The sequence below is a fragment of the Lethenteron reissneri genome, chromosome 46, assembly GCF_015708825.2.
Source record: "Lethenteron reissneri isolate LAM-NWPU_2019-01 chromosome 46, ASM1570882v1, whole genome shotgun sequence".
In the NCBI taxonomy this organism is placed as follows: domain Eukaryota; kingdom Metazoa; phylum Chordata; class Hyperoartia; order Petromyzontiformes; family Petromyzontidae; genus Lethenteron; species Lethenteron reissneri.
In genome coordinates, this window is record NC_083824.1 from 2791724 (window position 1) to 2817104 (window position 25381).

The 25381-nt window shown below is 43.6% G+C and overlaps 1 protein-coding gene across 1 annotated transcript in view; it reads left to right on the forward strand.

Annotated features, from left to right (window-relative positions):
- The first annotated feature begins 3125 nt into the window (after positions 1–3125).
- The window catches only part of LOC133354218 (semaphorin-6A-like), a 159315-nt gene continuing 137059 nt past the window's right edge, over positions 3126–25381 (forward strand). The window contains 2 exon segments of the mRNA XM_061570885.1: positions 3126–3382; positions 7256–7342. The gene's annotated coding sequence lies outside the window, so the exon portion shown is untranslated.

The window sequence follows — 25381 nt, forward strand, 5'->3', positions numbered from 1 at the left end:
TGCTGCAACAACAACAATAAAAAACAAACAAAAAAACCACCCTCGTTCATGTGCTGGTGGAATGATTGCGACGGGGTTTCCGCGTTCGCGGGGAGCACGCAGCTGTAATATTAACGGCGCTCTTCATTTTTATTGAAGTGCAACTCATTTAATAATGGAATAAAATTACTTAACGTGTGCAGGGGTAGGGGGTGGGGTGTCGGGGTTGCCCCCCCCCCCGAGCCAGATAAGCCCCCACCACACCCTTCCCTTCCAATTTGCACCGTACAAGACAAACAATATATTTTGGGAGCAAAATCTACTCACTGAATCATAATCATCATCCTTTGGAAAGCTAATCGCACTCATTGCTGTGAGAAATCAGACAGCCGGCCAGCATCAACCTGTATCAATGATGCTCATTAATTCGAAATAAGAGTGATTTATTGAGGCATTGGTACTCGTCTGTGTACAGTCTCGCTGAGTCAGTGGTGGATATTCCACATTCCGAGGGCGAGGGCGAGACTGTCCATAGGACAATCACTGTTGACTTGCGATTAAATGGTATAGATTAATTGTATTGGCCCCGGAGGGATGATGGGTCGAATCAACTTTGCAAACGTGACCCAGGAAAGCCTCCCCGAGTCTCAAGACTCGTTCTTGTGGAACGTTCTGCTAAGTGCCACAGTAGGGGCGGGCAATATTGCGAGGTGGTTTATTTCAATGTTAGTAATTTGTGAGTATACATTTTTGTTGTTGTAGTCATTTTCAAATGTGACACATTGGAACCGTGATGCCGGCACACAATAAAATAGCTGTCAACCCATACGGTTTACCCCGTATTATTGTACAGGGAAAATTTAGTTTTCAGGTCCATACGGCGCACAGCCGTTTCAATAGGGGTCAAAAAAATTGGTTTATTTATTTGTGTTTCTCCTTTGTGATGGCACTTTATAGGATGAACGTTGAGATGTATAAGGGCACGGGTTGACCAATAAGGTCTGAATTGATCTAAAATAAGATAAGCACTGACAAGGGATTGAGAGGTATGCAATGAGTACATGTGTAGTGTCAATGTGTCTCTTCTTCTCGTTCTCCTGCTCGAGGCTTGTGTGTGCGTGCGGGTGGCGTGCGTCCACTTTATGCCCTGTCACCCCCACCCCTTCTCTCTCCCTCCTACTGCCGAGGCCTATATAACCTCGTGCCACGGCAGATCTCTCGCCTACTTCAGCAGTTTTTCTTGCTGTGGTTGTCCCACCTGATGACGATTGCTTGTGTTGCGATCGAAACGTCGTGATCTATTATTTTTCTACCTACGTGACTTTACTGAAAGAACCAAAGAGTATGTACACAATCTTTAACGTCTATTGTAAAGCTGACGGGCACGTAATTTCCCCCGACGTCCGCACTGGTATTAACTGGTATTAACCAGTGCGGCTGCCGGGGAGAACCGCGAAAATCTTGAACAATCGTCTCACGTGCTCTCTCGCTCCGTCGTGGTCACCGTTCCCCACTGGGGTGACTGTAATAATTTATTGACCAACGGCAGTTAATTCGAACCAATCGGCGACGAGAACAGCGCATACATTATGATAATATAAACCTGGACCCCCCCCCCTCTTTTAAAACTGGGATTAAATTATGTTAATTACCCCACATAACATTGACAAGTCTTAGCCAATAGAATGAGCGCAACGTTCCGAGGATAAGAAAATCAAAATAATTACACCCATGACTTGACCAATCACGAGCGAGGCCGTTTAAAGTGAGCGTTAAATAAATAATCAGCCATAAATCATCAATCCACTGACAGATTGGAGCAAACGTAGCAATCCAGCCAGCATCGTGCCAACACGAGGTGACTTCACCGCTCCGTCTCCACCGGGCGGATGTTCCTCTCTCTCTCTGACGCGTTCTCAACGTCCCAATGCTTTGACTGTCGCTCCCGAACTCCGTTAAATTATCGATGCGTGCGGCGAGGACTCCATCCAGCAGTGGATCGACGATGGACGGCTGCAATGCGAGGCAGAGAGCGGAACACGTGGAGTGGAGGGCGTACGCGGGTTCGGGGAAGAGTAGGCCGGCATCACAGGTCAAACCAAGTACGAAAGTAAACTTTGAGAGTGCACTGCTTGCAGTATTCACCAGCAGGCGAATCGCATTGTTAGTTCCGAGTTTTAGAATGAAAATGCAGGTTGAAGAGATACGACTTTAGAAGGGGATGATGGCCGACGGACCAAGCATAGTGACGACTCGGTAAACATGCAACGTTGGGGCGACGTTGACAAGTTGTCGGACTGACGTTGGCCCCCAATGTTCCATGCACAGGTACTGCGGAAAGTGTCAGCCAAGGGGGTTGGAACGTTTCCGATCGGACGTCCATTGAGGAAGATGGAGCCATGAAAGGGAGGTGGATGTGCGGGTGCTGGGCGGGTAAAAACATCGCCAAGATCGCGAGAGTGGGGGAGGCCTTCATCCAGCTGTGGATGGACCACGGCCGGTGATCAATGAGTCAAAGCTGTCCTGCTCCTTTCTAGATTTGAAGCCTGCCCCCTCTACGGTCTTTCACGGTAATAAATTATGTTAATTATCAACCAATAAGAAGTACGAGGCTAGGAGCTGCACCCCATTGGTTAATCCTTCCGTCGGGTCACGCCTTCCTGGGTGTGCGTTATGTTAATAGCGACGACTGGCCAATGGGAGCAGAGCAAGAAGGAGGGGCTATCGGATGGGGGCGGGGGGACAGCGGGGTCGGGAATGGACGGAGTGGGGAGGGGGGGTACTGGGCGGGGGAGCGGGGGAAGTGTGGGGGATTGGGGGCGGGGGCTATGGGTGGATGGGGGAGGGGTGATGGGTTAGAGGGGCGGGGTGGATGGGGGGGAGGGGTTCTGGGTTGGAGGGGCGGGGTGGATGGGGGGGAGGGGCTCTGGGTCGTAGGGGCGGGGTGGATGGGGGAGGGGTGATGGCTTGGCCGGAGGAGGGGCTCTGTGTTGTAGGGGCGGGGTGGATAGGGGGGAGGGGCTCTGTGTTGTAGGGGCGGGGTAGATAGGGGGGAGGGGCTCTGAGTTGTAGGGGCGGGGTGGATGGGGGGGAGGGGCTGTGGGTTGGAGGGGCGGGGTGGGGGTGAGTGGGGGAGGGGCATAGCGAGCGAGCGCGCGCCGCCGTTGTTCGCGTCGCTTCGAGCGCGCGCGCTCAGTTCTCGCCTCGCGGCCACTCCACGCGTGACGGGGGGAGGAGGTTTAATAAGAAACCGCGGCGCCGTTCTAACACTAAAGACGGTCACAGTCACAGTGCAAAACGTTTAAAGGCAAACCGCTCGGTTAGTGTCGGCATCGGAGGCGGCGACATTCCCTCAGTTTTGAAAGCGTTTTTTGAAAAGTGCGCAGCGAAAGTTGTGAGGCAGGTAAGAAGGAACTGCGCGTGTCCTGCTCGCGTCTCTTGTTCGGTTTAAATGGCAAAGTGTCTGTGGGCTCTGAAGAAGGGTCATTGCTCGAAACGTCGGTTAATAGACGTGTGTTTCCTTTAAGGTGAGCGTCACTGACCGATGTTAGTGTTGTTTGTGCTTATGCGTTAACACAAATAAAGTGCGTGTGCGTTGCGGTCACTTCTCTACGCGACTTCTAATCTCTTCCATTCGTATTGTTTACATTTGTTTACAAAGCGGTGTACATGAACATGCCGATAGCTTATGTGTCTTCTGCATCTTGTGCTGTCGATGCAAGCTATTTAAATGCGTCGATGAAAGTGTACAGATGTGGTGAAGTATAGCGGGGGGGGGGGGGTCATCATCATTCTCATTCTCAACATCATCATCATTCTCATCATCATTCTCATCATCATCATTCTCATCATCATCATTCTCATCATCATCATTCTCATCATCATCATCACCCAGCAGTGGATAGAGAACGCGTTGGTGGCACTCACGGCCTCTCTCTGTGTTGTACCCCCACAGCTCCTGGGCTAATGGGAAGCCACAGCTGTTACCTTATTACCCTTTGATGTATTTTAGAATGTTAGCTTTTAGATATTTTAACAAAATATTGTGAATACGGACACATTGCAGGACTTTTTATCATTGATTATTAACAACAACAACATTACATTTTGATTTAAAGCTTTCGTGACTGCAGGGATTCATATTCTTGGTTCTTTCGGTAAAGTCACGTAGAAGGGAAATAATAAAATAATACAAATATAAAACAAGATTTTTTTATTTGTATTATTTTATTATTAGAAGTGAAATAATAAAATAATACAAATATAAAACAAACAAAAAATTTGTTTTATATTTTTATTATTTTCCTTCTACGTGACTTTACCGAAAGAACCAAGAATAACAACAACATTGTAATACTTGTGCATTGCCAGTTGTACACAAGCACACGCAAGAAATACTCAACACTTTGTGACGGCGAAACGGGGCCCGTTGCCCGAAACGTCGCCCGTTGTTTTTCCTGTTTTCGTGTCACGCTGCTATTGAATGAATGCGGTGAGATTTTTGCACGATCTAGTTTGGTGCAACTAACGTCTCTACATGTTTACATTGACACCGAGCCTTGCCCTCACACCACCACCACGTGTGTTGTTGCTGTAAATGAACAAAGCGCATTCAACTATGGGGTAGTTCGATATTAAAACTGCATTTCTACACCGACTATAATTACATGATCGCACGTTGCTTGGAAGTGCAGTACTGCAACTTCAAAGATGTAAGTGGCTGTGCACAGTAAAGATTAAAGTCCAGATAGTGACTGCCTTTCATGTTTCTATGTTCGCAATACTGTACATTCGCGTATACTGCACTCTAGTTTGTGCAAAGTATAAACTATATTTATTTCATTTAATGGATTTTGCTATTTGAGACAAGAAAATAACAAAGATCTTGTACATCGTGTCACGTTAACAATGAGGGTAAGTGACCTGACGAGATTAAAAAGGTTATTGTGTGTGGTAGGAGACGTAAATATAACGAACATAACATTTTAACTCCTCGCTTTTATCACGAATCATACCTAGTATGTGTATAGCCCAGCAGATAGCATTGTGTACTCGCTTTGCAATGGGTTAGACACTACATATGGAGCTTGTTTGACCATACTTCACCACACTGGTCGCTGCGTACTTGATGTTATCCAATGTCTGGAACCGAACTCGTAGCGCGGTGCGCTAACCACTGCGCCACCGCTCCCCATCTGTTATTTTCGCGAATTGTAAAGGTTGAACCGGAAATTTCTTATTTAAACATTCAATTATATTCACCTGCTCGGGAGGTATAGCTATAACCCTGTAAGTCACAGCACTATTCTCCCACTGCCGCACCGAAATGAAACGTTTGTAAGCACGTCAAAGAACCGGTTTGTTTCGGCAGTATATAAATACTGTATGCGTGCCATAACACCTCACGTTGGCTCTCGGGTGTCGCCTCGAATCATCAGTACGTGGAGCAGGTAAAGAGAATAAAGAGCAGACGGCTGGGCTGCTGCTGCTGCTGCTTGTTATTATTCTCCCCCTCCTAACAAGATCGCGTGGATGGCGCAGCTCCTCCGCCTGATGGCGATGCGGACCCCCTAACCCCGTTGCTGCCTAAGCAGCACGGAGCGCTCAGTCGAGGACGCAGGGATATTCGGGGGGATTTGTGTTTTTTGTTTTTTTTAACCTTGAAAGGCGAGGCCTACAACGCTCTTTCCCACTCTCTCTCTCTTCCCGAGAGAGAGATGGGCGTTTTGTGTTTTAAAAAAATGATATGCAAGAGACGCCCTCTCCCGTAAGAGATCACACACGAGATGAATTCACATTTGCAGTTGTATTACAAAATCCCCGCAGCGCGCTCCTTGTGTTACTCCACCAGTTTCACAATAACGTTATGATTGGCAGCGCAGCTGCAATAAATACTAGGGATTTCCTTTACAACGCGCATTGGCCACATCTGTCCGGTTCCAATTTAAAGCGTGCCGTTTCAACGTACGATTATGCATTAACCATTGGGTTCAATAGAAGCTCTATTGACTGGTCTTGTTTGGGACTAACACGGTTATTCAACGAGGTGGGGGTGGTGTTGACTAAGGGGTTTTATTGGTTGTTTTTACTTGTTTTGGTAGTTTTAAATCTGGAGTTGAGCCCCATGTGGATGGAGCCTTCGCGCACCCCTTGGAACGTAGTGACGCTGTGTATATGTATATATAAACGCTTTGCATCAGTCATTTAATTTCGTGTTTGTTTAGCATCGCCCCCCCGTCGTACTTTCTCAAGAGAACTGTACCTGCAAGGCTTCCCAAGCGGCTCGGCTTCTGCTGATAATAGCCCCGTGGTTAGGTTTCAGGAACTAGAGGCGAGCGAAAATACGGAATGTCCTTTATGCTTTTTTTTCCTCTCTCTCTCATTCAATCCTTTATTTACTCAAGCGAGAGCCCGCAGAGACTACATATTCCTTCCGATCCACACTTGGGACAAAAACACAAAGGCGAATGTAAATTTGCCAAGAAAGTAAATACATCACCAAACTGTCTGCTTATGTTACCAAGTAAACATGCAATTTTATATAAGCTTCCTTTCGGTGCATAGCACAGTAGTTCCCTGGATTCTCTCAAGGACTGATTGAGACTGCAGAATCAGGCTGGCTCAATCACCCCTCGTGGCACATTACACGTACAAACAATGTGTTGATTCATTGGTTAAATGGATTATTACACTCGTTGGTACATGCATCAAATCGTGTGAAATTCAATTATTTACGATACGCAAGTTACATGGTAATGTCACGTTTATGCTAATGCGGTAAACACAGCTGGACAAATGATAAGGGAAAAAACGAGAGACGTTACCATTATAAGACTGGAAAAAGGAGATGCTGAAACATTGATTCTTGATATGAAATTGTGGCTCAGAAACGTGACAATTAATACAAATCCTGTGGGGAGGTGGGAGGTTAGGGGTGAATCGATACATGCTGAGAACACATTGTGATGGTGAAGACAGCGATGACGATGGTAACAGCGATAATAATGGCAGAGAATATGATGATGGTGACATAATTATGCCAATTATTTGTTCAAAAAAGCCTCGCCGAGTCTCAATAATATTTCAGTCGGTTTCTGTTTGATGTTGATGATGATAATGATGGCATTGATGATGACGGTGGTAACGATTATTATGGAAATAAGAGGGATGGTAATGGAAAAGAGGTAGCCTCACGTGAAGGGGCATAACAGGTACGACGAGATATTTACACGTGTGCTTTTGTCCGTGTGGATGCCATGTGCTTGTGTGTCTCCAGCTGTTCTTATCCCCCCCCTTCTTAATTAAAGGGATGTCAAAAACCTGAGAAGCGTCCGAGATTACGCGGCAAGCCACCAAGTCCCCGGTAAGCTCAAGCCATAGGTTACCGCTGTGCTGTTCCGTCATGCACGTTTGTGTGTGGGTTTTCTTTTGACAGCATCTATTACTGTAAATATTACAATGTGTGCATGCATGTATATGGATACACACACACTGGTGTACGATATGGTGTAAAGAAATCTATTTCATGTAACAATGAGCTTACTAAAATAAAACAATCCCCGCCCCCATCTTCCTCAACGTTAAATTTGAATGCACCCAGTAATACAAATTGTGTGCGCATGTGTGCGTGCGTCATTTTGCACAGTAATTAAATGTAGCTTGGACTACAACAGTACACTGGGCACTAAAACAGGGAGCAAAGTACTTTTGTAACCAAAAACCACGGCATTTCAGAAGGCACGGTTCACCTGTGGCTGTTCATGACAACACAGTTGTCGTAGTTACTAATAAATTAAATATATATTCTGTGCTTTATAGCCAGTACACCGTTTCTGCATAGGCACTTAAATGTTGCAGCATTTAACATTCTGCACGGAAATTGTGATTGACACTGACCCACCGAGGTAATAGACAATTTTAACAAAATATCCCAAACAAGGGTGTATTGAAAATGAATAATGCAGCCAAGCGTGGCCTTGCTAGATAAATAAAGGGCATTGGTTTTTTTATTATTCGTGGAGAACCACATGGGCAGGCAGCCTTTAACAACAGCAAAATGCCATAACAGAAAAATACGCTTGATTAATAACTATCGGCCAGCAATGGAAACTCCAAAAAAATGGAATTAAGAGAATGTAACATATGCAGTCAACATAGCAGTTGGTGAGTTCACTACCGAGCCACCTTATGATTAATGCGTAAAAATCCCCTTCTCCATGGGCATCTGTTTACTTCTGCAGGATGGTATATAACGTTAATTGTAAAGGAGGACATCAAATCCTGTAATACAGGGGCTTTATTTCTAGGTAGCTGGTAGGCAGGATGGTTAGCGCTTGACTAGTAACCACATCCAGAGCGCGAGTTATACGCAATGCGGTGAACCGGTTTCAGAAATATTTTCCATGTTGCCAACGCAGACTGACCTGGTTGGCAAATAAGCCCAACTGTAATGTCATTATGAGCGCAGGTAAACGAAGTATTGTCCGGCACCTTCTTACACAAAACGGCACATTGGAAAATTATATGCAGATAACTTTCTCAAACCTATGCAAACTACATTTACAAATGGCAGGCTTAGGTATTGAATTGCAATCAAGCTTTTATGAAGTTTAATAAAAGACTGCAAATCAGTCAGTTCACAGAAGTACATGTCAATGACTGTTGCCCTTCAATAAGAGTGTAGAATTTTAACATTGACATTTTCTGGAGAGAGTCTTCTCATAAATGTACAAGGTATTGTCTTTAAAAAATAATTACACAGTAATACAATGCAGATTTTTATTTATTTATTTAGCTGTATTAAACGTGTTTAGATTTTTGATTGATATTATTTTATTCCATAATGTCTACACAGGTCCTTTTTTCATCCATAAACTGAACCATTCATTACTTTTTACAAGAAAACGCTGCCAGTTTGACCTTCTGGTGGTCCGTGTCGCTGCTAAATAATACATCAGCTGGGGTGTCGCCGCTTAATTTTTTATTTGCGTCAAAAGCCGGCAGTGCCTCCTCGCTCGCTCGGTGTGATGCAGGGTTCCGCTGAAGCTCAGAGATAGCGGACCTTTCATCCCAAATTCCAACAGACGGTGGATAGAAGAGATAGATGGATATTTACATGTTGTGGCCAAAATGAAATTCTCCACTGACATGACGTTATTAATCGATTGGTCTTCCGAATGTTTAAAGGAGGGGGGTGGTGGGCGGTGCATTTTTTTGTTAAAATTAGATTAGCAGAGCTGCTATCTGGTTGTGCACTAGAACGTGTACATTCAAGTGTGCATACGCATTGGGTGGGGTGGGAGGTCGGTATGGTTGTTATTGTAAATCGAACTTTTTTTTTACCCTATACTCTTTGGTTCTTTCAGTAAAGTCACATAGGTATAAAATAGAATAAATCACGACGTTTCGGGCGCAACACAAGCGTCCTTTTGCAAAAACCCTTGGCATGTGCTGTCGAAGTATTCGGTACGTGATAATTAAGTGAAACCGATTAGTACGTTCATGATCTGTGCATTGAATCTTACACGCAAGAATCAATCATTTACAGTTCATGCCAATTATATGTAGTTATGTGCTCACGTTACTTTCATTCTAATGGAATAAACATACAAGACGAACACTTCATATTCACCAAAAGCTGTTTTTTATCAAATAGTGTTTTCAACTCATTTGACAATTCGTGGGATTGTGGTGGGTGGAGGTGACTCGTTACATGCATAAGAAACACCACGCGGAGTTTATTTGGAAATACATGCTGCGTAGGCACAACAGCTTGTTGTTTTACCCTGAAGGCTTATCATTTCAAGACCGTGATATGAAATGCTGTTAAGTAGATTCATTGAAAGATGAAATAGTAAGTGCACATGTGGTAGATGGAGCTAAGTAGTTCAAAGGAGCAGCCTCCTACCGAATTGAATGACCTGTGATAACATTTTGTAATGTGGTATTATTCAATAATGATAAATGGAAATGTTCTGCGCACTACCATTGTTTTAGAATTCAGTGCGAGAAGTGACAAAGAAAAAGTGCATTGGTAAATCAATACACAATGAGTGCAGGAGTTGATTTGTTTTAATCCCATTAGTTATGAGCAGTGGTGTTAAGATTCACACTGTAACACTTGGCACAAGAACTGAGTGGCTGGTAAAATGCCATAAAAAAAATCTTCATACAAACCTTATTGTAAATGGATTTCCTTTTGTTTACCCAGGTGAATTCAAGCGGATGCATTATAACTTGCAAAGGAAATGACACATACTGAATATATAGTCAGAGTAATACTTAATATAGTTTTATTCGTTATCGGCTGGGTTTTTAAGGTAGATTTATTTTCACCATCAGATATAAATCTATCCACTGCTGGTTGAAGGTCTCCCCATGTCAATATCTTTCCTGATGGTCCTTGTGATTCCACAGTCCATCTGACTCCTGCACATTACGTGATATCATTACTTCATCTCCACGGTTGATGACTAACACGCACATCGACTCGCACACATATATCGACACACACACACATATAGACTCACACACACGTGGAACTACACACACACAAACATATGGATTTACACATCGACTAATCACACGTGGACTTACACACGCACATTGACGTACAGACACACATCGACTTATATACACACACATGTTGACTTACAAGTGCACATGGCACTCACGCAGATACACATTTCGACGTACACACACATCGACTGACACACATGGATCCACACACACATCGTCTAACACACATAGACTTAAACACACAGATACAAAGACCCACACGCACATGGAACTACGCACACACATATGGACTTAGACACACACACATATGGACTTACACACACATCGACTAAGACACACACATCGACTGACACACACACATCGACTTAAACACACACCGCACACACACATGGACGTACACAAACAAACACAGCGACAGTCACACACACTGACGCACACACGGACTCGCACAGACACAACGCACACACATATATGGACTCACACGCACACATGGACATACACACGCACACTCTAACTTTTATCTAGACAAAATAAGTTTGTAAATAATAGTTTTCTATGTACGTAACTTTATTGAAAGTAGCAAGGGAGAGGGGGAAATGCACGCGTGTATAATAAGTAATTAGGAGCGACTGCGAGGGTGTTGCGCCATTTTGGTGCAAACATTTGCCGCGAGCAAGAGCGGCAAATGAATGAAAGTCAACGAATACAAAATTAACCTCACCTACCTGTAACTATGAGCAGATGCGCACCAATCAAGCGTAATTGACTGAACGTCACTGCTCAACCTCCGTACTGAGGGGGCAAGTGTAAATATGATAGAATGAAGACGTAATTGAGTATATTTATTGGTTTGCCCTCTGTGCAGTAAGTGATATTGCGTGGCTGCTTATGCCTCAAGAGTATCGAAAAAAGGCTATTCTTCATACACATTGGTTCATCCCTGTAATTAAATCGGCTTACCTATAAAAGTCAATTCGTAATGAGTAAACAGTCATGGTAATATATGTTTGAAGGGAGCTGTAAATCTGTGTGTTACGTTGTGCAGTGTCCACACGAATGAGAATTCCCCTCTCCCCCCCACCGAACGTGTGCGAGTTGGTAGGGCCCCCCCCCCCCCCACCGAACGCGTGTGACTTGGTAGGGACCCTCCCCCCCCCCACCGAACGCGTGCGAGTTGGTAGGGGCCCTCCCCCCCCCCCCCCACCGAACGTGTGTGACTTGGTAGGGGCCCTCCCCCCCCCCCACCGAACGCGTGCGAGTTGGTAGGGCCCCCCCCCACCGAACGTGTGTGAGTTGGTAGGGGCCCTCCCCCCCCCCCACCGAACGTGTGTGAGTTGGTAGCGGCCCCCCCCACCGAACGTGTGTGAGTTGGTAGGGGCCCTCCCCCCCCCCCCACCGAACGTCTGTGAGTTGGTAGGGGCCCTCCACCCCCACCGAACGCATGTGACTCTTGGTAGGGTCGAGCACGCACTATGTAAGAAATTAATAACCGAAAACAGCACTACATCGTTAATTAAACTACTTTAAAGGTGACGGACGCGAAATCGGAAGAGCGCTGGCTCAGCACGGGGCTTATGGCGTGCTTCCTGGGTACTTTGTTTAAACGTCAACCCCACGGTTTGCAAGTCAAATCCTTCGCAAGTTTCGGCCACACACATACACAGACACACATAGAGAGAAAGACAGACAAACAATGCCTTTTGTAAGTAAGATTCCAATCTGCCTTCAATAGTTACCCTAGGTATACATATTCTGTTGTATTTCCTGGTTATGTCCCTCAAAACCATGATTATTTTATATTATTTATTAACTTGTGTATAATCCTTTGGTTTTTGCGAATTTCTCATGAGCCAGACTTCGTAGACTTATTTTTTAGGTTCCTCAATCAAATCCCGGTGAATCCTGCCCATCGGTTGTTATCATGACTTTGCTGTCAGCAAATCTGAGATGACTTGTCTTCTCCTTTCATGGTTACACCTTTATTTCTCTGATCAAATATTTAGTAAACATCCTCTCATATCACTGTGGAATACACTTGATGTGAGCATATCTTCATGCCTGTAATTTGTTATTTAAAGTGATCTCGGTGTAGCAGGTTCTTTATGAATAGTTTTGATCATTTCTATTTGCTGGGCGGTGGTGGCGCACGCCTGTAATCCAGCACTGGGGGGCGTGGGTTGGTGTCAAACCATCTGGACTTGTGTGAAAACGAGGTTCATAGCTCATCGAATTTTTCCAGTCTAAAGAAAAGATTCGGATTATGAATGGTCATGAAACTCTCTTCCTGCGGGTATCGTGGTGCCATTTCCTGGCTTCCCAGGAGGTGTTACTATAAGTGTGGACTCATCTTCATCTCTCCTATCTGTATGCGATAGTATGTTGCACGCATGGCTTTTCTGCAGGTATAAACACTCGTCATGAATTGGCGGAAGACATTAATATGACCCTTATGGCGGGATCCCTGCGTCCCGAATAAACGGAAGTCAAAACGTCATTAATAAATGTGTTTTTGGCGATTCCGTCCCACCACGCACATAAATACCGCGACCCACCTGGTGCGGATCATTATATTGTCATGTCGTCCAAGCGCAGTGAGGACGAATGCGCAGAAGAAACAAAACGTTGATTAGCGCATCGTGTAGAGCTCGTCTCGAGGAATAGATTGCCGTATTGTTCGCCTTCAACAGACATAAAATGACTTCACAATGCGGTTTATGCGAGAGACGGGGCTTATGGGACCCCGGGTCCTGCCATAAGGTTCATGTATCCGCTTCTGTGTTTGGTTTGAGGCAGTTCTATGAATGACTGTATAAAAGCAATATAATATATACACTATATATTTATTAAGGCCTTGATTAATGGGTCGGCGCATTTTTCAAATCTTTGTAGTCTCTCTATTCGAAAGGATACATTTCATTACTGACTTTCATACAATACTACTGAGATGGAGGATTATGTGTTTGGCAATAAAGATATATCAACTCTTAACCACCGAACTTTTGGCCTTTTTTTAATCGAGCAATTGACATCGGACAGATAATCTGAAGGTGGACCTGGGGACACGTTTAATCTATCAAACGAATAATTTTGATTGTGTAACAAAGTGCTATTCGGAAGGTGGGGGGGGATAACCAAAGCTTAAATATTTAACTCTGAAAACCACAGCGATGTAGTCTTTGTCTCTCATTCCATCAAATTGTTGGAAACATTGTGTGTATTTCCGCAGGGACGAACTTATGCAAAACAGTATTGTTGACATCAGAATAATTCTGTGGTCTTCAGTCCTGGGAGCTTGGCACTATTTAGAATTGCAATGAAGATAATTCACCCGCTTGGCACCGGGTTTCTGATGAACGGCCTTCGTGTGAACCTTGCCATTGAGGAAGCAGAGGCAGCTAATTGAAAGAGAGACTGTGAAGTCTTGGCTCATCAGGGGGCTCATGGTGTAATTGGATTTTTTGTGGTGGTATATAATTGTGAATGCTCCAGGGTTGGGATAAAATACACGAATCATACCTCAGGCTGCAGTAAAGTAGTAACAAAGGTTTTATTAGCTCTGCATATACTACAAAATTTCGAACAGGTTTTAGTGAGAACATTCATTTATTCAGTCATTATGGTTCTGTAGCTTCCGTGCCCTACATTATTTTACGTCAATCTTGAGAATGTGTTGGCGGAGCATATTCAACATTTTAACAGGAAACTGTAATGACATTACAAAGAATTAATTTATATTTCTAGAAATTGCCTATATTGATATGATAATGTTATAGAAAAGTATTTATAGTTAATAGTCTGAGTCATATCTGATTTATACATCAGTTGGATTTTATATTGAATATGATTCATCATAGAGTAAGAAAAAATTTGAATAGTTGTAAGAGTTTTTCTTGAACCTGCTGAGCTTTACAAGTTCATAACATTTCATGGCCGTATACAAATAAGGATTCTCTTTCTTTTTACTTTTCTCACCATTTTGTTTTCTTGGTCTTGTGTGCCCATCATGGGGCCCTGTGTTTTTGCAAGCTCCGCACGCCCCGGCTGACTGTGCGTATTCAGGAAGGGCGTTGAGCCGTTTAGCCCCGGCTATCACGCGGCCAGCTAACGTGGCCAGTGGGGAAATGAAGTGGAAGAATTGATAGAGTGCCAGAGCGCCGAGGTGCACATTAGCAGTATCTGCTCAAACGGAGCAAAGAATTGATTTGTGGAGTCATGAAGAAATCACCTGTAGCGGCGGTCGGCAAACTTAAGATGTGTTTTTTTTTTCCCCCGATGGAAAAGTTTTAAGGGGACCGTAAATAAGTAATATGTTTATTTGAAAATATTTCCAACCTCAGGTTTAGTTTTACATTTCCTGTTGACTGCAGCAGTAAAATTTTCACTTTTCATAACAATGTTTGTTCAAAATTTCTGCATTTGTATGACTCTCCAGCCAATACCAATTGACTACAAGAAAATACGGCTTTCTGGCCATCAAATCGTGTGCAAACACTGTCTTAAAATATAAATGAAAACTGTGCAAAACAACTCAAACAAAAAAAACTAAATACATTTGTGTAATTTATATCTGTACCGTTTGTATTTAAAATGGGACGTTCATTGTATTGTATTGTGACAGTGTGACCAAGCCTGTCTGTAACCTAGGAACATGCATTATAAATCAGCTTGCCGATTCAAAAACCTCCCACTGACTCTTCCTTACACTCTCTTGCCTCCTCTCCACTTTCCCTGTCCTGCCTCGGTACTCCATTGATTCCTTCTGTTTATTATGGCCTGGATTGATAGCTGTTTATAGATGTACAAGTGTGAAACGGTAACTCAATAAATGGAAAAGCAAACGCCTTTGTTTTTCGGTTTTCAAATAGCGCGTCTCATACTTAAATATAAATGTTAATGACCCATTTACTCACCAGTGGGGATAGCATTACATTTGTTTTCCTGAATTGTCCTCAGTTTGTGTTTAAATTGGTGTGCACTCACTGGTTGTTTGCCAGACATGTAAGCCTTGTAGAAATCTACCATGCCATCTCTGCAAGGTTTATTTCTTACTTTTATGTTGACTGCAACATGCGTGGGACATCTAGGAGCCACTGACAGTTCAAACAGTGGAGTTCCCGTTCCAGGGCACTGAAGTGAAATGTGGAGTTTTCACTGCCACTGAGGACTGGGCTCTGGGTGGCTCAAGGATAGCCGCTGGCTGACCCAGGATGCCACAGATCTCCAGTCGGTTTGTCCCCTTTCTCAATTGCAGTAAGGCTCTTGGAACTCAGCCCGTGCCAATATATCTTCCCAAAGCCTAACCCCAAACCTCTTGCCAGGTGGTGGATGCAGTTTTTTTGAATTTTTGTATCTTCCCAAACGTGATCCCAATTTTTTATTGGCCTCATGTCCTGAGACAAAGAACGTGTTTAGATGTCTTGCAGAGGATATTATCTCACTGTTAGAGAATGGTCTCTGGAAGCAAATATCACAGAACTACTTTGCATCACACAATTCATTTCCAGTGACCTATCCACATTTGAGGGCACCACTTTCCCACCCTCATAAAGAGAGTAATGCTCATTGCGTGACAGTCAAATATATATGAAATGCCAGAGCTGGAATTTAGCCAAAATAAGCAAGAAAATTTTAAAGTTAAATGTTTTGATAAGTCATGGGTGACAGAGCTGAGAAGATCGGCGTATCACAATTGAACCTGGTTAAATCACAGAAGACTGAAACCTAGATTCAAACACAGGTTTTCAGTGGTGCCAGCTCTGACTTCTGTGATACCGGGCTACCTGGTGAATACTATATATTTTTCTAACTGAAGATGAGTTTTGAACAAAGTTCACTCTGCATGGATTACGCTAGACGACAGCATTTTTCGTTAATCTGCATTAACATTTTCCGCTCTCAGAACACCAACGCAGCCTGAAAGCATGTTCAAGTTTGTGAGGAAAGCCACAATGTGTACACATTTGATTATGATTATTACACTTGTTTCCCAGGAAAGCCTCACCGAGTAGCAAGACTGTCAGGAGGGTCCTTCCAAGTTTTCACAGTCGTGGGCGATTTTTGTTGTGTGTATTCCATTTGGGTAATTCGTGGGCAATTTTTAGCTTTGGCATGTTTGGCCCAACATTGTATGTTTTTTTAGCTCTTATTTTTATGTTTACTCCGTGACGTCATGACCGGCACTATAGTCGGCCCGGGTAAAGGCGCATAATTTAATTAGATGAGGGAGCCTGGTTTTGTAACCCATTTGGGGATTTGTTCGGCCAGTTGCCTTAGGAACGTGGTGTCTGCAGCCCAGCCCCAGTGCCAGTGTGGTGCTAGCTTCTTTTCCCACTGTTCGTGGTAGGAGGTAGCCACTGCAACTTGTCTCTTTACCTTGCTCTCCATTCATGACGTCTCCGTTCATGAATTAACGCGTGTGTTGTTGTTACACGACGCTTAGGGATCAGATACTCTGAAGGCACATGTACACGTCCATCCACTGGTGGATGGAGAGCTATGTCCGCCGTGCTCGTTGTGGGGATTATTTTACTCCACCTTACCATGCTGGTCAGTGCGGGTTGGTGTTGGTGGGTAACATATGCATAGGGAGCATAGAAGTGCAGTATAATTACAATGGATTTCGTTGCACTGCCCTCTACTGACCACGACGTAGCACAGTCCTGCACCCGCCTATGACAACTTGGGCATGCACGCCGAGGACAAGCTTGGCGGTGACACGGCCTAACGGTAGCTTGCTCATTACTTGTTGCACAGGTTTGAAATTCAGTGGCCGTCCTGATTCTTACTGCGGGTGTACAAACGATCATACTATTACGTGCCATCTGGTTCACAGTGGACATTAAATATCCTGCGACATTCGCAAGAGAGAAAGGCATTGTGTGTCTGTTTGAGGGTTCAGATTTCCCAAAATTCTAAAATTTTCTGGGATTATACATAGCAATCATTGCCTCCAACTTTCAGACTAATGCTCCAGGTCATTTGTTTAAATGAGGCTATCCTGGTCTCTTGAGTTCTCGCCTGGTTAAACAAATGAAACTTTACGTAGAAATTTGGTGGTCACCTATCCAGTACTGTTGACGATCAATCCTGCTTAGTTTCTGAGATGTGAAAATATCGTGCAGATTCCAAGTGATTTGGTTGGAAGGTACAAATACCGCAGTGGAAACGTTTAAACCCTGATACCAAAAACAATTCTACAGTTTTTACGAAGTGGAGAAATCATTGGTGTCTCTGTATGGAGAAACTGAAAAGGAACACTGTGACTTTCCATCCATCTCCGTGGTTGGAATGCGAACGCTGAGCTGTGCCGGTGATTGACGACGAGCCTACTGTGGGTAGCTTAAAGCCCCGGTGCTGTTTGCCAGGAAGAAGCCAGGGAGTGGAGTCGTGTTGATCAAAAACAAACACCTGCTTCGAGCTGGAGTCCATTTACCTGATATCCCTTTGCATTGGCAGCTGCAGGCTTTTTTGCGTGGATTTTCTTGGCACAGGTAGAGCATAAACACAATTTAGTAATTATTTCTGACTCGCGTCACATTGTGTTTTCTGTATAATTTATGCTCTGGTGTAGCCCCCGAGTGTAGTTGGTTACTATATAGTGGTGTGTTTGAAAATTTCAGCCAAGCTTAACATCGTTGCAAGTTGTTATGATACAAATGCTCCATTTGTAGCGTTGACGAGCTTAAGACCTAGCTTACAAACAGACACTGATGGAGACTTGTGTTGTCCTGGAAGAAAAATCATCTGGAATCACTGACCTAGCTATGCTTTGAGTGCATGGGTAAGGCGGTCTTAGTAATGCACTACACTCACGTGCTTTAATAGTCTCGCCACGTTTTTTGCCACCATTCTTTTTTTTCTTAATCTCGTGAATCGATATCATTGAAGACTGCAGTGGAACTTTCTCGTTATTATCGATGTCTGACAGCGCCAGGAAGGAATAGGAAATATTTTCACGTTTTAAAATTTAACGGGCTTCTGCTGGCTGTGTGCGGGATTACGTTTTATGCCTGAAAGTGTAAAAATGCTGCAAAAAAGTGCTGCGACATCATGATTTTTGTAGGTGTTTTGTTGGTGTTAAACACGATTTCTCAATCTTCTAGGATCGCTGAGGCAGAATGTTCCTCATTGGAGTCACTCCATGGTAGAACATCGTTCTGATGACCTGAATGGTGACTGATCGATTTCTGCCATCTCAGTCTGTACGTGCTGATAAGTCTGGACAGTGGCAAGCACAACTTTCACTGTTTTCCTGCATGATTTTACAGTGGGGTCAGTATCCTATTGCTGAGACCTTCCACATGACTGTGGTTGGAAACAAAACTGTTGGGGCCACATTCTAAATTGTTTGCCGTGTAATTTTTTTAAATATTTCTGCTCTTTACATTTACTTTTGTAAGTACAGCGCTGTTATTCAAAAGTCTTAACAATAAGTTATCTGTTCCAAACAAATGAAGCATAAAATCAATCAATTGTATTCTTTAGACACACATGCTAGTTTTATTTTTGTATTCTCTGTACTTAAATTATTTCTTTCGTTTTATGGAATTAATGTAACAAAAAAAAATCTGGTTCGTTTTTTTGTTGTTGTGTCAGCCCACTTGTAATTTGCTGGGTTTTATATGGTTTGACACATTGCAACGAGACAGCAAGGGGAGCAATCCCAACAGCCCAACAGGGCTCTCTCACGCTGCTTTTACTGCACAGGGATTTATGTGCCTGGCGTCACAGTGCCAAGACGCGGGGAAACAAGAGGCAGCACCATATAAAGCAATATTGAACATTTCCATTCCCCATCTGTTGCCTGAGCCAGATTTTCTGTGTCCTGTGTGCTCTGACCTGCTGGCGACAGTTGAATCAACGCCATGTTAGAGTAACTTAAAGTGTTTGGTCTTAATGCATGTGTTTGAATAGCACGAGAGCCTGCCCGTGCTGAATAGCTCATGGAGCTTTATTTGGCCATACTACAACCACATTGGTCATAGCGTAGATACGGTTGCATAGGAGTACAGTACAACAATGGATGTTTCCTGCACTTGTTTCTGCCGTCCACCGTACAGTCCTGCAGTCACCTTTATCACATTCCTGCGGAGGGAGCTGGTAGGAACGTTGGGTTGCTCGGTCAATGGGCAGGGTCAACGGCAGCATGGTGTATTCTGCAAATATGCCCGACTGTGAGGGCGGGCACAAGCCGGCGTGAGTAGGTTAAACGTTGAGTTTTATAAGGGCACCACGGGGTGACCAGCCCCTCTCCACCCAGCCCAGCCCCACCCCTCCCACCCAGCCCCACCCTCCCCACCCAGCCCCTCCCTGCACGACGGACGGACACAATAATCCCCTGTGGGCTGGTGTAACTAGGATGTTCCTACCAGTATCACTTTATGTGGTAGTTGACCATCCAACCACTTTCCAGACTCACACCCCCTGTCTATCCTTTCCATATCTGATGAGCTTGCACTCTGGTTGATTTGTTCCCGGACATTTTTTCTCTCAAATATTCACAATTTTTGTAGTGCATACTGTGGCTTGTATTTATCTTTTTCCTCCTGCGAGGTTTACAGTACCGCACCCAGATTTCATTATTAAAAAACGAGACACGTGCAATTATGCTTTCATTTTATTCCTAATGTTGCCTACAGCTGTGGGAATCTGGCCATTAGTAATGCTTTAGGTTCTGTCAAATCCACTGTTTGTTGAATATAGTTTTTATGTTTGTGGTGCATATGATATAAATAGTAAATGCACACCAAGAATGGGGGAGTTTGCAGTATTATATTATTATTTCTGTTGTCTTCTTTTTCTGGACATATTTCTGGCAGTGTGTAATAATGCAGTCAACAGAATGTGTATTGAGAAATATTCAATGGAGTCCAATTGGTTGCTGTGCAAGTTTCAGGCAAATTTTTCGGTTTTGAGCTTAGTTGGTTAATATTTAATTTCTGTAATAAAGGAAAACTTGATGTTGTGATGGGGGAATACTCAGTCTGCAAACAGCTTGGTCCATGTGGGAAGCATGTTAAATATTTAGCAGGTCCATTCAATCAACCCAGGCTATAACCGTTAGGGAAATTTGGGCATTACCTTGCTGATGCTGGGAATCATTGGCACAAGCTGACAAATGATGTATGGCACTGTCACCTTAGATTCAGGGAATTAACTAGATCTTTTAGACATTTTTACCATCTCACTTGAAACATTTTTTTGCTACCTCCTGAAGTGGCACTCAAATAATTTCAGCTGCCAATTAATTGACAGGTTTGCTTGGCAGTTGCCAAGTTAACATATCTCATGCACAACTTGTGAAACCTGCTATCAAAACTCTTTAGTGCTATTACATTTTCATCTTTAAAAATCCTGGTTTAGCGGATACACATACGTGGTCGTGTAAGCTGTACGCTTGTAACGTGTACATTATACACGTGGCATGGGGAGGCCCTCATCTAGCAGTGGGTTGACAAAAGGGCTGTAATATGCACACTTATATAAGTTGTATGCTAATGTTACATTTAGGCTCATTAAGTAGACAAAACTGTAAAATCAATACAAAAAAGCTAGAAACAATACCAACAAGGCAGTAAAAACACAAGGCAAAATGTACATCCATTCTTGAATCAATCACAGCTCTGAATTTCTGAATGCGATGAATCATTGCAGACCAGGTGTTTTATGGATTTGTTTTGATTGTGAGTTTATGAGGGTGGCACAGTGGTAACACTCCCCCCTGTTGTGTATGGGTTTCTTCTGAATTTTACAATTTCCTCTCGTAGCTAAAAAATATATATACAATGTCGCTGGTATTGGCCAAACATTTCAGCGCTGAAATATTGCCTGCAAATTACTCCCTTGGAATTACACAGCAGCATCACCCCCTACTGCACGCAACTTGGCAGAATCCTCCTGAAAAATAGTCATAGGGCTCAGTGAGGCTTTCCTGGGCAAAAAATTATTAATTAATAACAACAATAATGAAGATGACTTAAAGCTTTCGTGACTGCAGGAATTCATATTCTTTGGGTCTTTCGGTAAAGTCACGTAGATAGAAATAATAATAAAAAAATAAATCACTTTATTTTTTTTCACTTTATTGTTCTTTTTTTCTATCTACGTGACTTAACCGAAAGACCCAAAGAATAACGATGAAGATGTCTCAATATTTGGTTAAGATTGTCCTATAATAGCAAACTATTGCAGTTTATCAATGCCTGCCATTGACTTGCTGTTAATAAACTTCATTACTGCACATGTCTCACCCAAAATATATTTTGCAATCTTTGGAATCTCACGCATCATGGAAGGAGTTTCCGACAGAAGTCGAGCAGAAGAAAAATATGAAGCACGCTTCCTGCTTGTCTCCATGTCCACATTCTCAGTCTTGTTCAGAGGAAAGGAGGAGGACAAGAAGAAGTGAAAGAAGACGGTTAAGAGTACAATACGTGCGAGTAGGAAGGAAAGCCTTAGTAATGATGGAAAATAGTCAGATGTCAGCTTCTTTGACCTCAAGCTCTTCGTCCCACACCTCTCAATGGCATGCTTGATGGAGAAGGGCAACTTAATCTGGCTTGTCTGTATAGAGGACAAGAACTTACAAAACAGCCAGTTTGCTTTGGGGGGTGTGCAGTTACAGCAAGACACACTTTCTGTTGCTCGGGATGAAATCCTCATGACCACAACATTCAAGAAAAGCAATAAAAGCATGGAGTTATCTCTCTTCTCAGAGGACAAGCCTTCTAGGTCTGCTGCTCTGGCCCTGCATGAGCATGTGCTGCAGGTCATATGCAGGGAATGGTACAAGCAGTTTAAATCCACTGAAGGTGTTTGAAGTTGATGGAATATCACCGCACCATCAGTGATCTGCATAAGATGAAGTTGGCATTGCTTCCAATAGTAAACATCCCTATCCTGGGCTTTGCTCCACAGTGTGGATATCGCTGAGGACTTCTCTTAATTTCTGCAGGAGCCTGTGGACAAGGAAACAGACGGAGGCCAGAATGGATTCGTACAGCGGCAGTAATCTGCATCACGACTGTTTTGTATATTGTTTACGCCGGCAGGTTTATGCAAAAGATATTTAGGTCAATTCAACCTTCTTCAGCATTGAGTGAAAAATATCCCAGTACCTTCGAGCCTTGGCCATCGAGTTCTATCATATAATTAATAAGGGGCTGCGTTTGTATATGGGTTGTGATGTCTGCAGAAGTGGTTGCAGTTTCTTAATGATCCCTCTGGCAGAAGAAAGGAAGCCTAGCAGTACCTCAGAACATATCATCTGTGAAACACCATTTTAGGAAGAGCTCTTGTTTGGAAGAGACATCCTCGTTTAGGCTTGCCAACAGGAGAAGTTAAAGAGCAGAGTTTAGAACAAATATTTGCTTGGTTTCTGGTGGACGTCTTTGATATGTTCCCATTGCCCTTCTTCATCACTTCTAAATTCGAGGTTTTATTGTGAGAAGTAACGGTTCTGAGTGTCAGAGTTAGCCATCTTGGGTTAAAGTAAAAATTCTAAATTTGAAGTTTTCGTTACTGCAAGGATCCATATTCTTTGGTTCTTTCGGTAAAGTCACGTAGGCGAAAAAAATCTAATAAAAATAAATAAATTAGATTAAATCACGACGTGTTGCAATCGAAACGTCTGTGAATTTATTTATTTTTATTTTATTTTTTCACCTACGTGACTTTACCAAAAGAAGCATATTGGGTTAAAGTTAAAATGTATATTTTTACATGCCAGTTAATATATATATTCGTGCTTTACTATCTTGGTGTTGTATAATGTGGCACATTTCCATGCTTTAAAAGTGTTTTGTTTGGAGTATTTGACTGCTATAAATTTCCATGTGACGAGCAACTATGTTGAGCTATCACTTGTAGCCAGGTCGCTCCTGAAAAAGAGCTATTTGGTTCAATGGGCATCATCTGGTAAAATAAAAAATAGTTTAAGTAGTTTTAGTTGAAACTGAATTTAGCCACGTAAAGGGTCAGTGTCGCAGGATAACTTTAGAAGTTTTTTTTTTATCTTTCCGTGGGATGAATGTCATGAAGAAATAGAGCACATGTACGGCTAGTTCAAGAAATAGAGCAAATAGCAGTATTATCCTTTCTTGTTCTCGCCCTATTTCAGTGTCAAAAGGCTGCACGGCCATTTAGTCTCAAGGATTATTATGACACTTGTTCACACAGAAGCCTCAAGACTCTTTTTCAAGAGGCACCTGCCAAATTTTCCAAGTGGGGGGTGATGTTGCAATGTATAATCACAATTGATTAATTTGCAGGTAATTTCTTAACATTGAGATGTTTGTCCTATACCAGTTACATTATGATTTTGTTCAGTGATTGGAGGAACCTGGGGAACCTGGAGGAAACACCAGCCATTGCAAACTGAGTCAGAAATCAAACTCAAATACTTCTTACTATGAGGCACAAATGTTACCGCTGCAACCACTGTGGTGTTTCAATAGATTCTAATAAATGTGCAATACTTAAGGCAGGAACATTTTCTACTTTTGTGAAAACCTTGCCAAATGTTGCCAGTTGACTGCTACTTACTACTTAGTTACCAGCAGATCTACAAAATAATGACGACCAAGTATATGCACATTTTACAAATATTTTTAGCGAATGCTTTTACACATGACTTTCATACAGTTAGAGCACCAGATACACAACACATAATTAAATACATACATATGTTGGTCAACGGTTACATGAGTGGACCTCAGCCCATGTAGCCACAGAGCCATGTGACAGCCTCCTCCTCCAGCACGTGCAGGGCAACCAGTCTGCCCGGCACGTCCTGACGCATTTCACAGCCGGAGACGATGTGCGCCACGGTCTCCTGCTCCCCAAATTCACACAGCGGGGCTATCGATGTTCAGAAGCGGTACACACCCCCTGGTCACACCGGACGCAGTTCAACTGAAACCACTGGTGCTTTGGGAGGTTGAAGCCAGGCATCTAGACAGACGGAGCACCGATGAGGTCCTTATTAGGCACATCCACGCATCTCTATTCCTTGCTCCAGGCAGTGCAGGTATCCCACATACTCAAGCCTTTAGGCTTTGGTAATGCCCATACTGGGTGTCGGAACTTCAGATGCACAGGTGGAGGTTTGAAGGTATCGACGGGAAGAGGCAACTCCGGTGCCACACATACCTTGTCCAGCATCTTCGCCACTGCAGCTTGGTGGCAAATATTTGATAGGTTGATGTTGCCTTGTACCGGCAGCCACGGTAGTGGGGTTGTTCTGATTGCACCGGAGGTGGTTTTCACGGTGATATTCAGCTGAGTGTCCACCAATTTGGTGTGAGTTGACCGAGACCACATGGATGCACCGTATTCTGCTACGGAGTAGCACAGGGAGAGAGGCCCACAGTACATGGTGACCGGGCACCAGCACCCCATGTTGAGCCAGCAGCCAGCCAGGTGAGCAGATCGTTCCGTGAGCACAACTTGCCGGCTGTCTTCTTGAGGTGTGGACGGTACGGTGTCAAGACTCCTGACCAACGTTACTCCAAGGAACACCGGCTTTGGATCATGTTTTATCAACTTGCCATTGATGCGCACTTTGAGCTCATAGATGGATCTGGCGTTGTGCAGGTGAAACGCACTGCAGACGGTCTTGCTTGTACTTGGCTGGAGTCGCCGTCTGCTGCAGTCGTCTGATACCATGGCCAGGTCACTGTTCAGGGTATTTTCCAGGCGGCCAATGTCAAAGGCTTGGGTTGTGATGCAGATGTCATTTGCCTCGACAAATTGGCGTGACTTTGTAGTTGGTAGGTCGTTAATGTAAATGTTCAAGAGTGTTGGGGTAAGAACACACCCCTGAGGCAGTCCATTTTTTTTGTATCTGCAAGGAGCTGACCTTGTTGTTCGTGTTCACTTAGAAGCA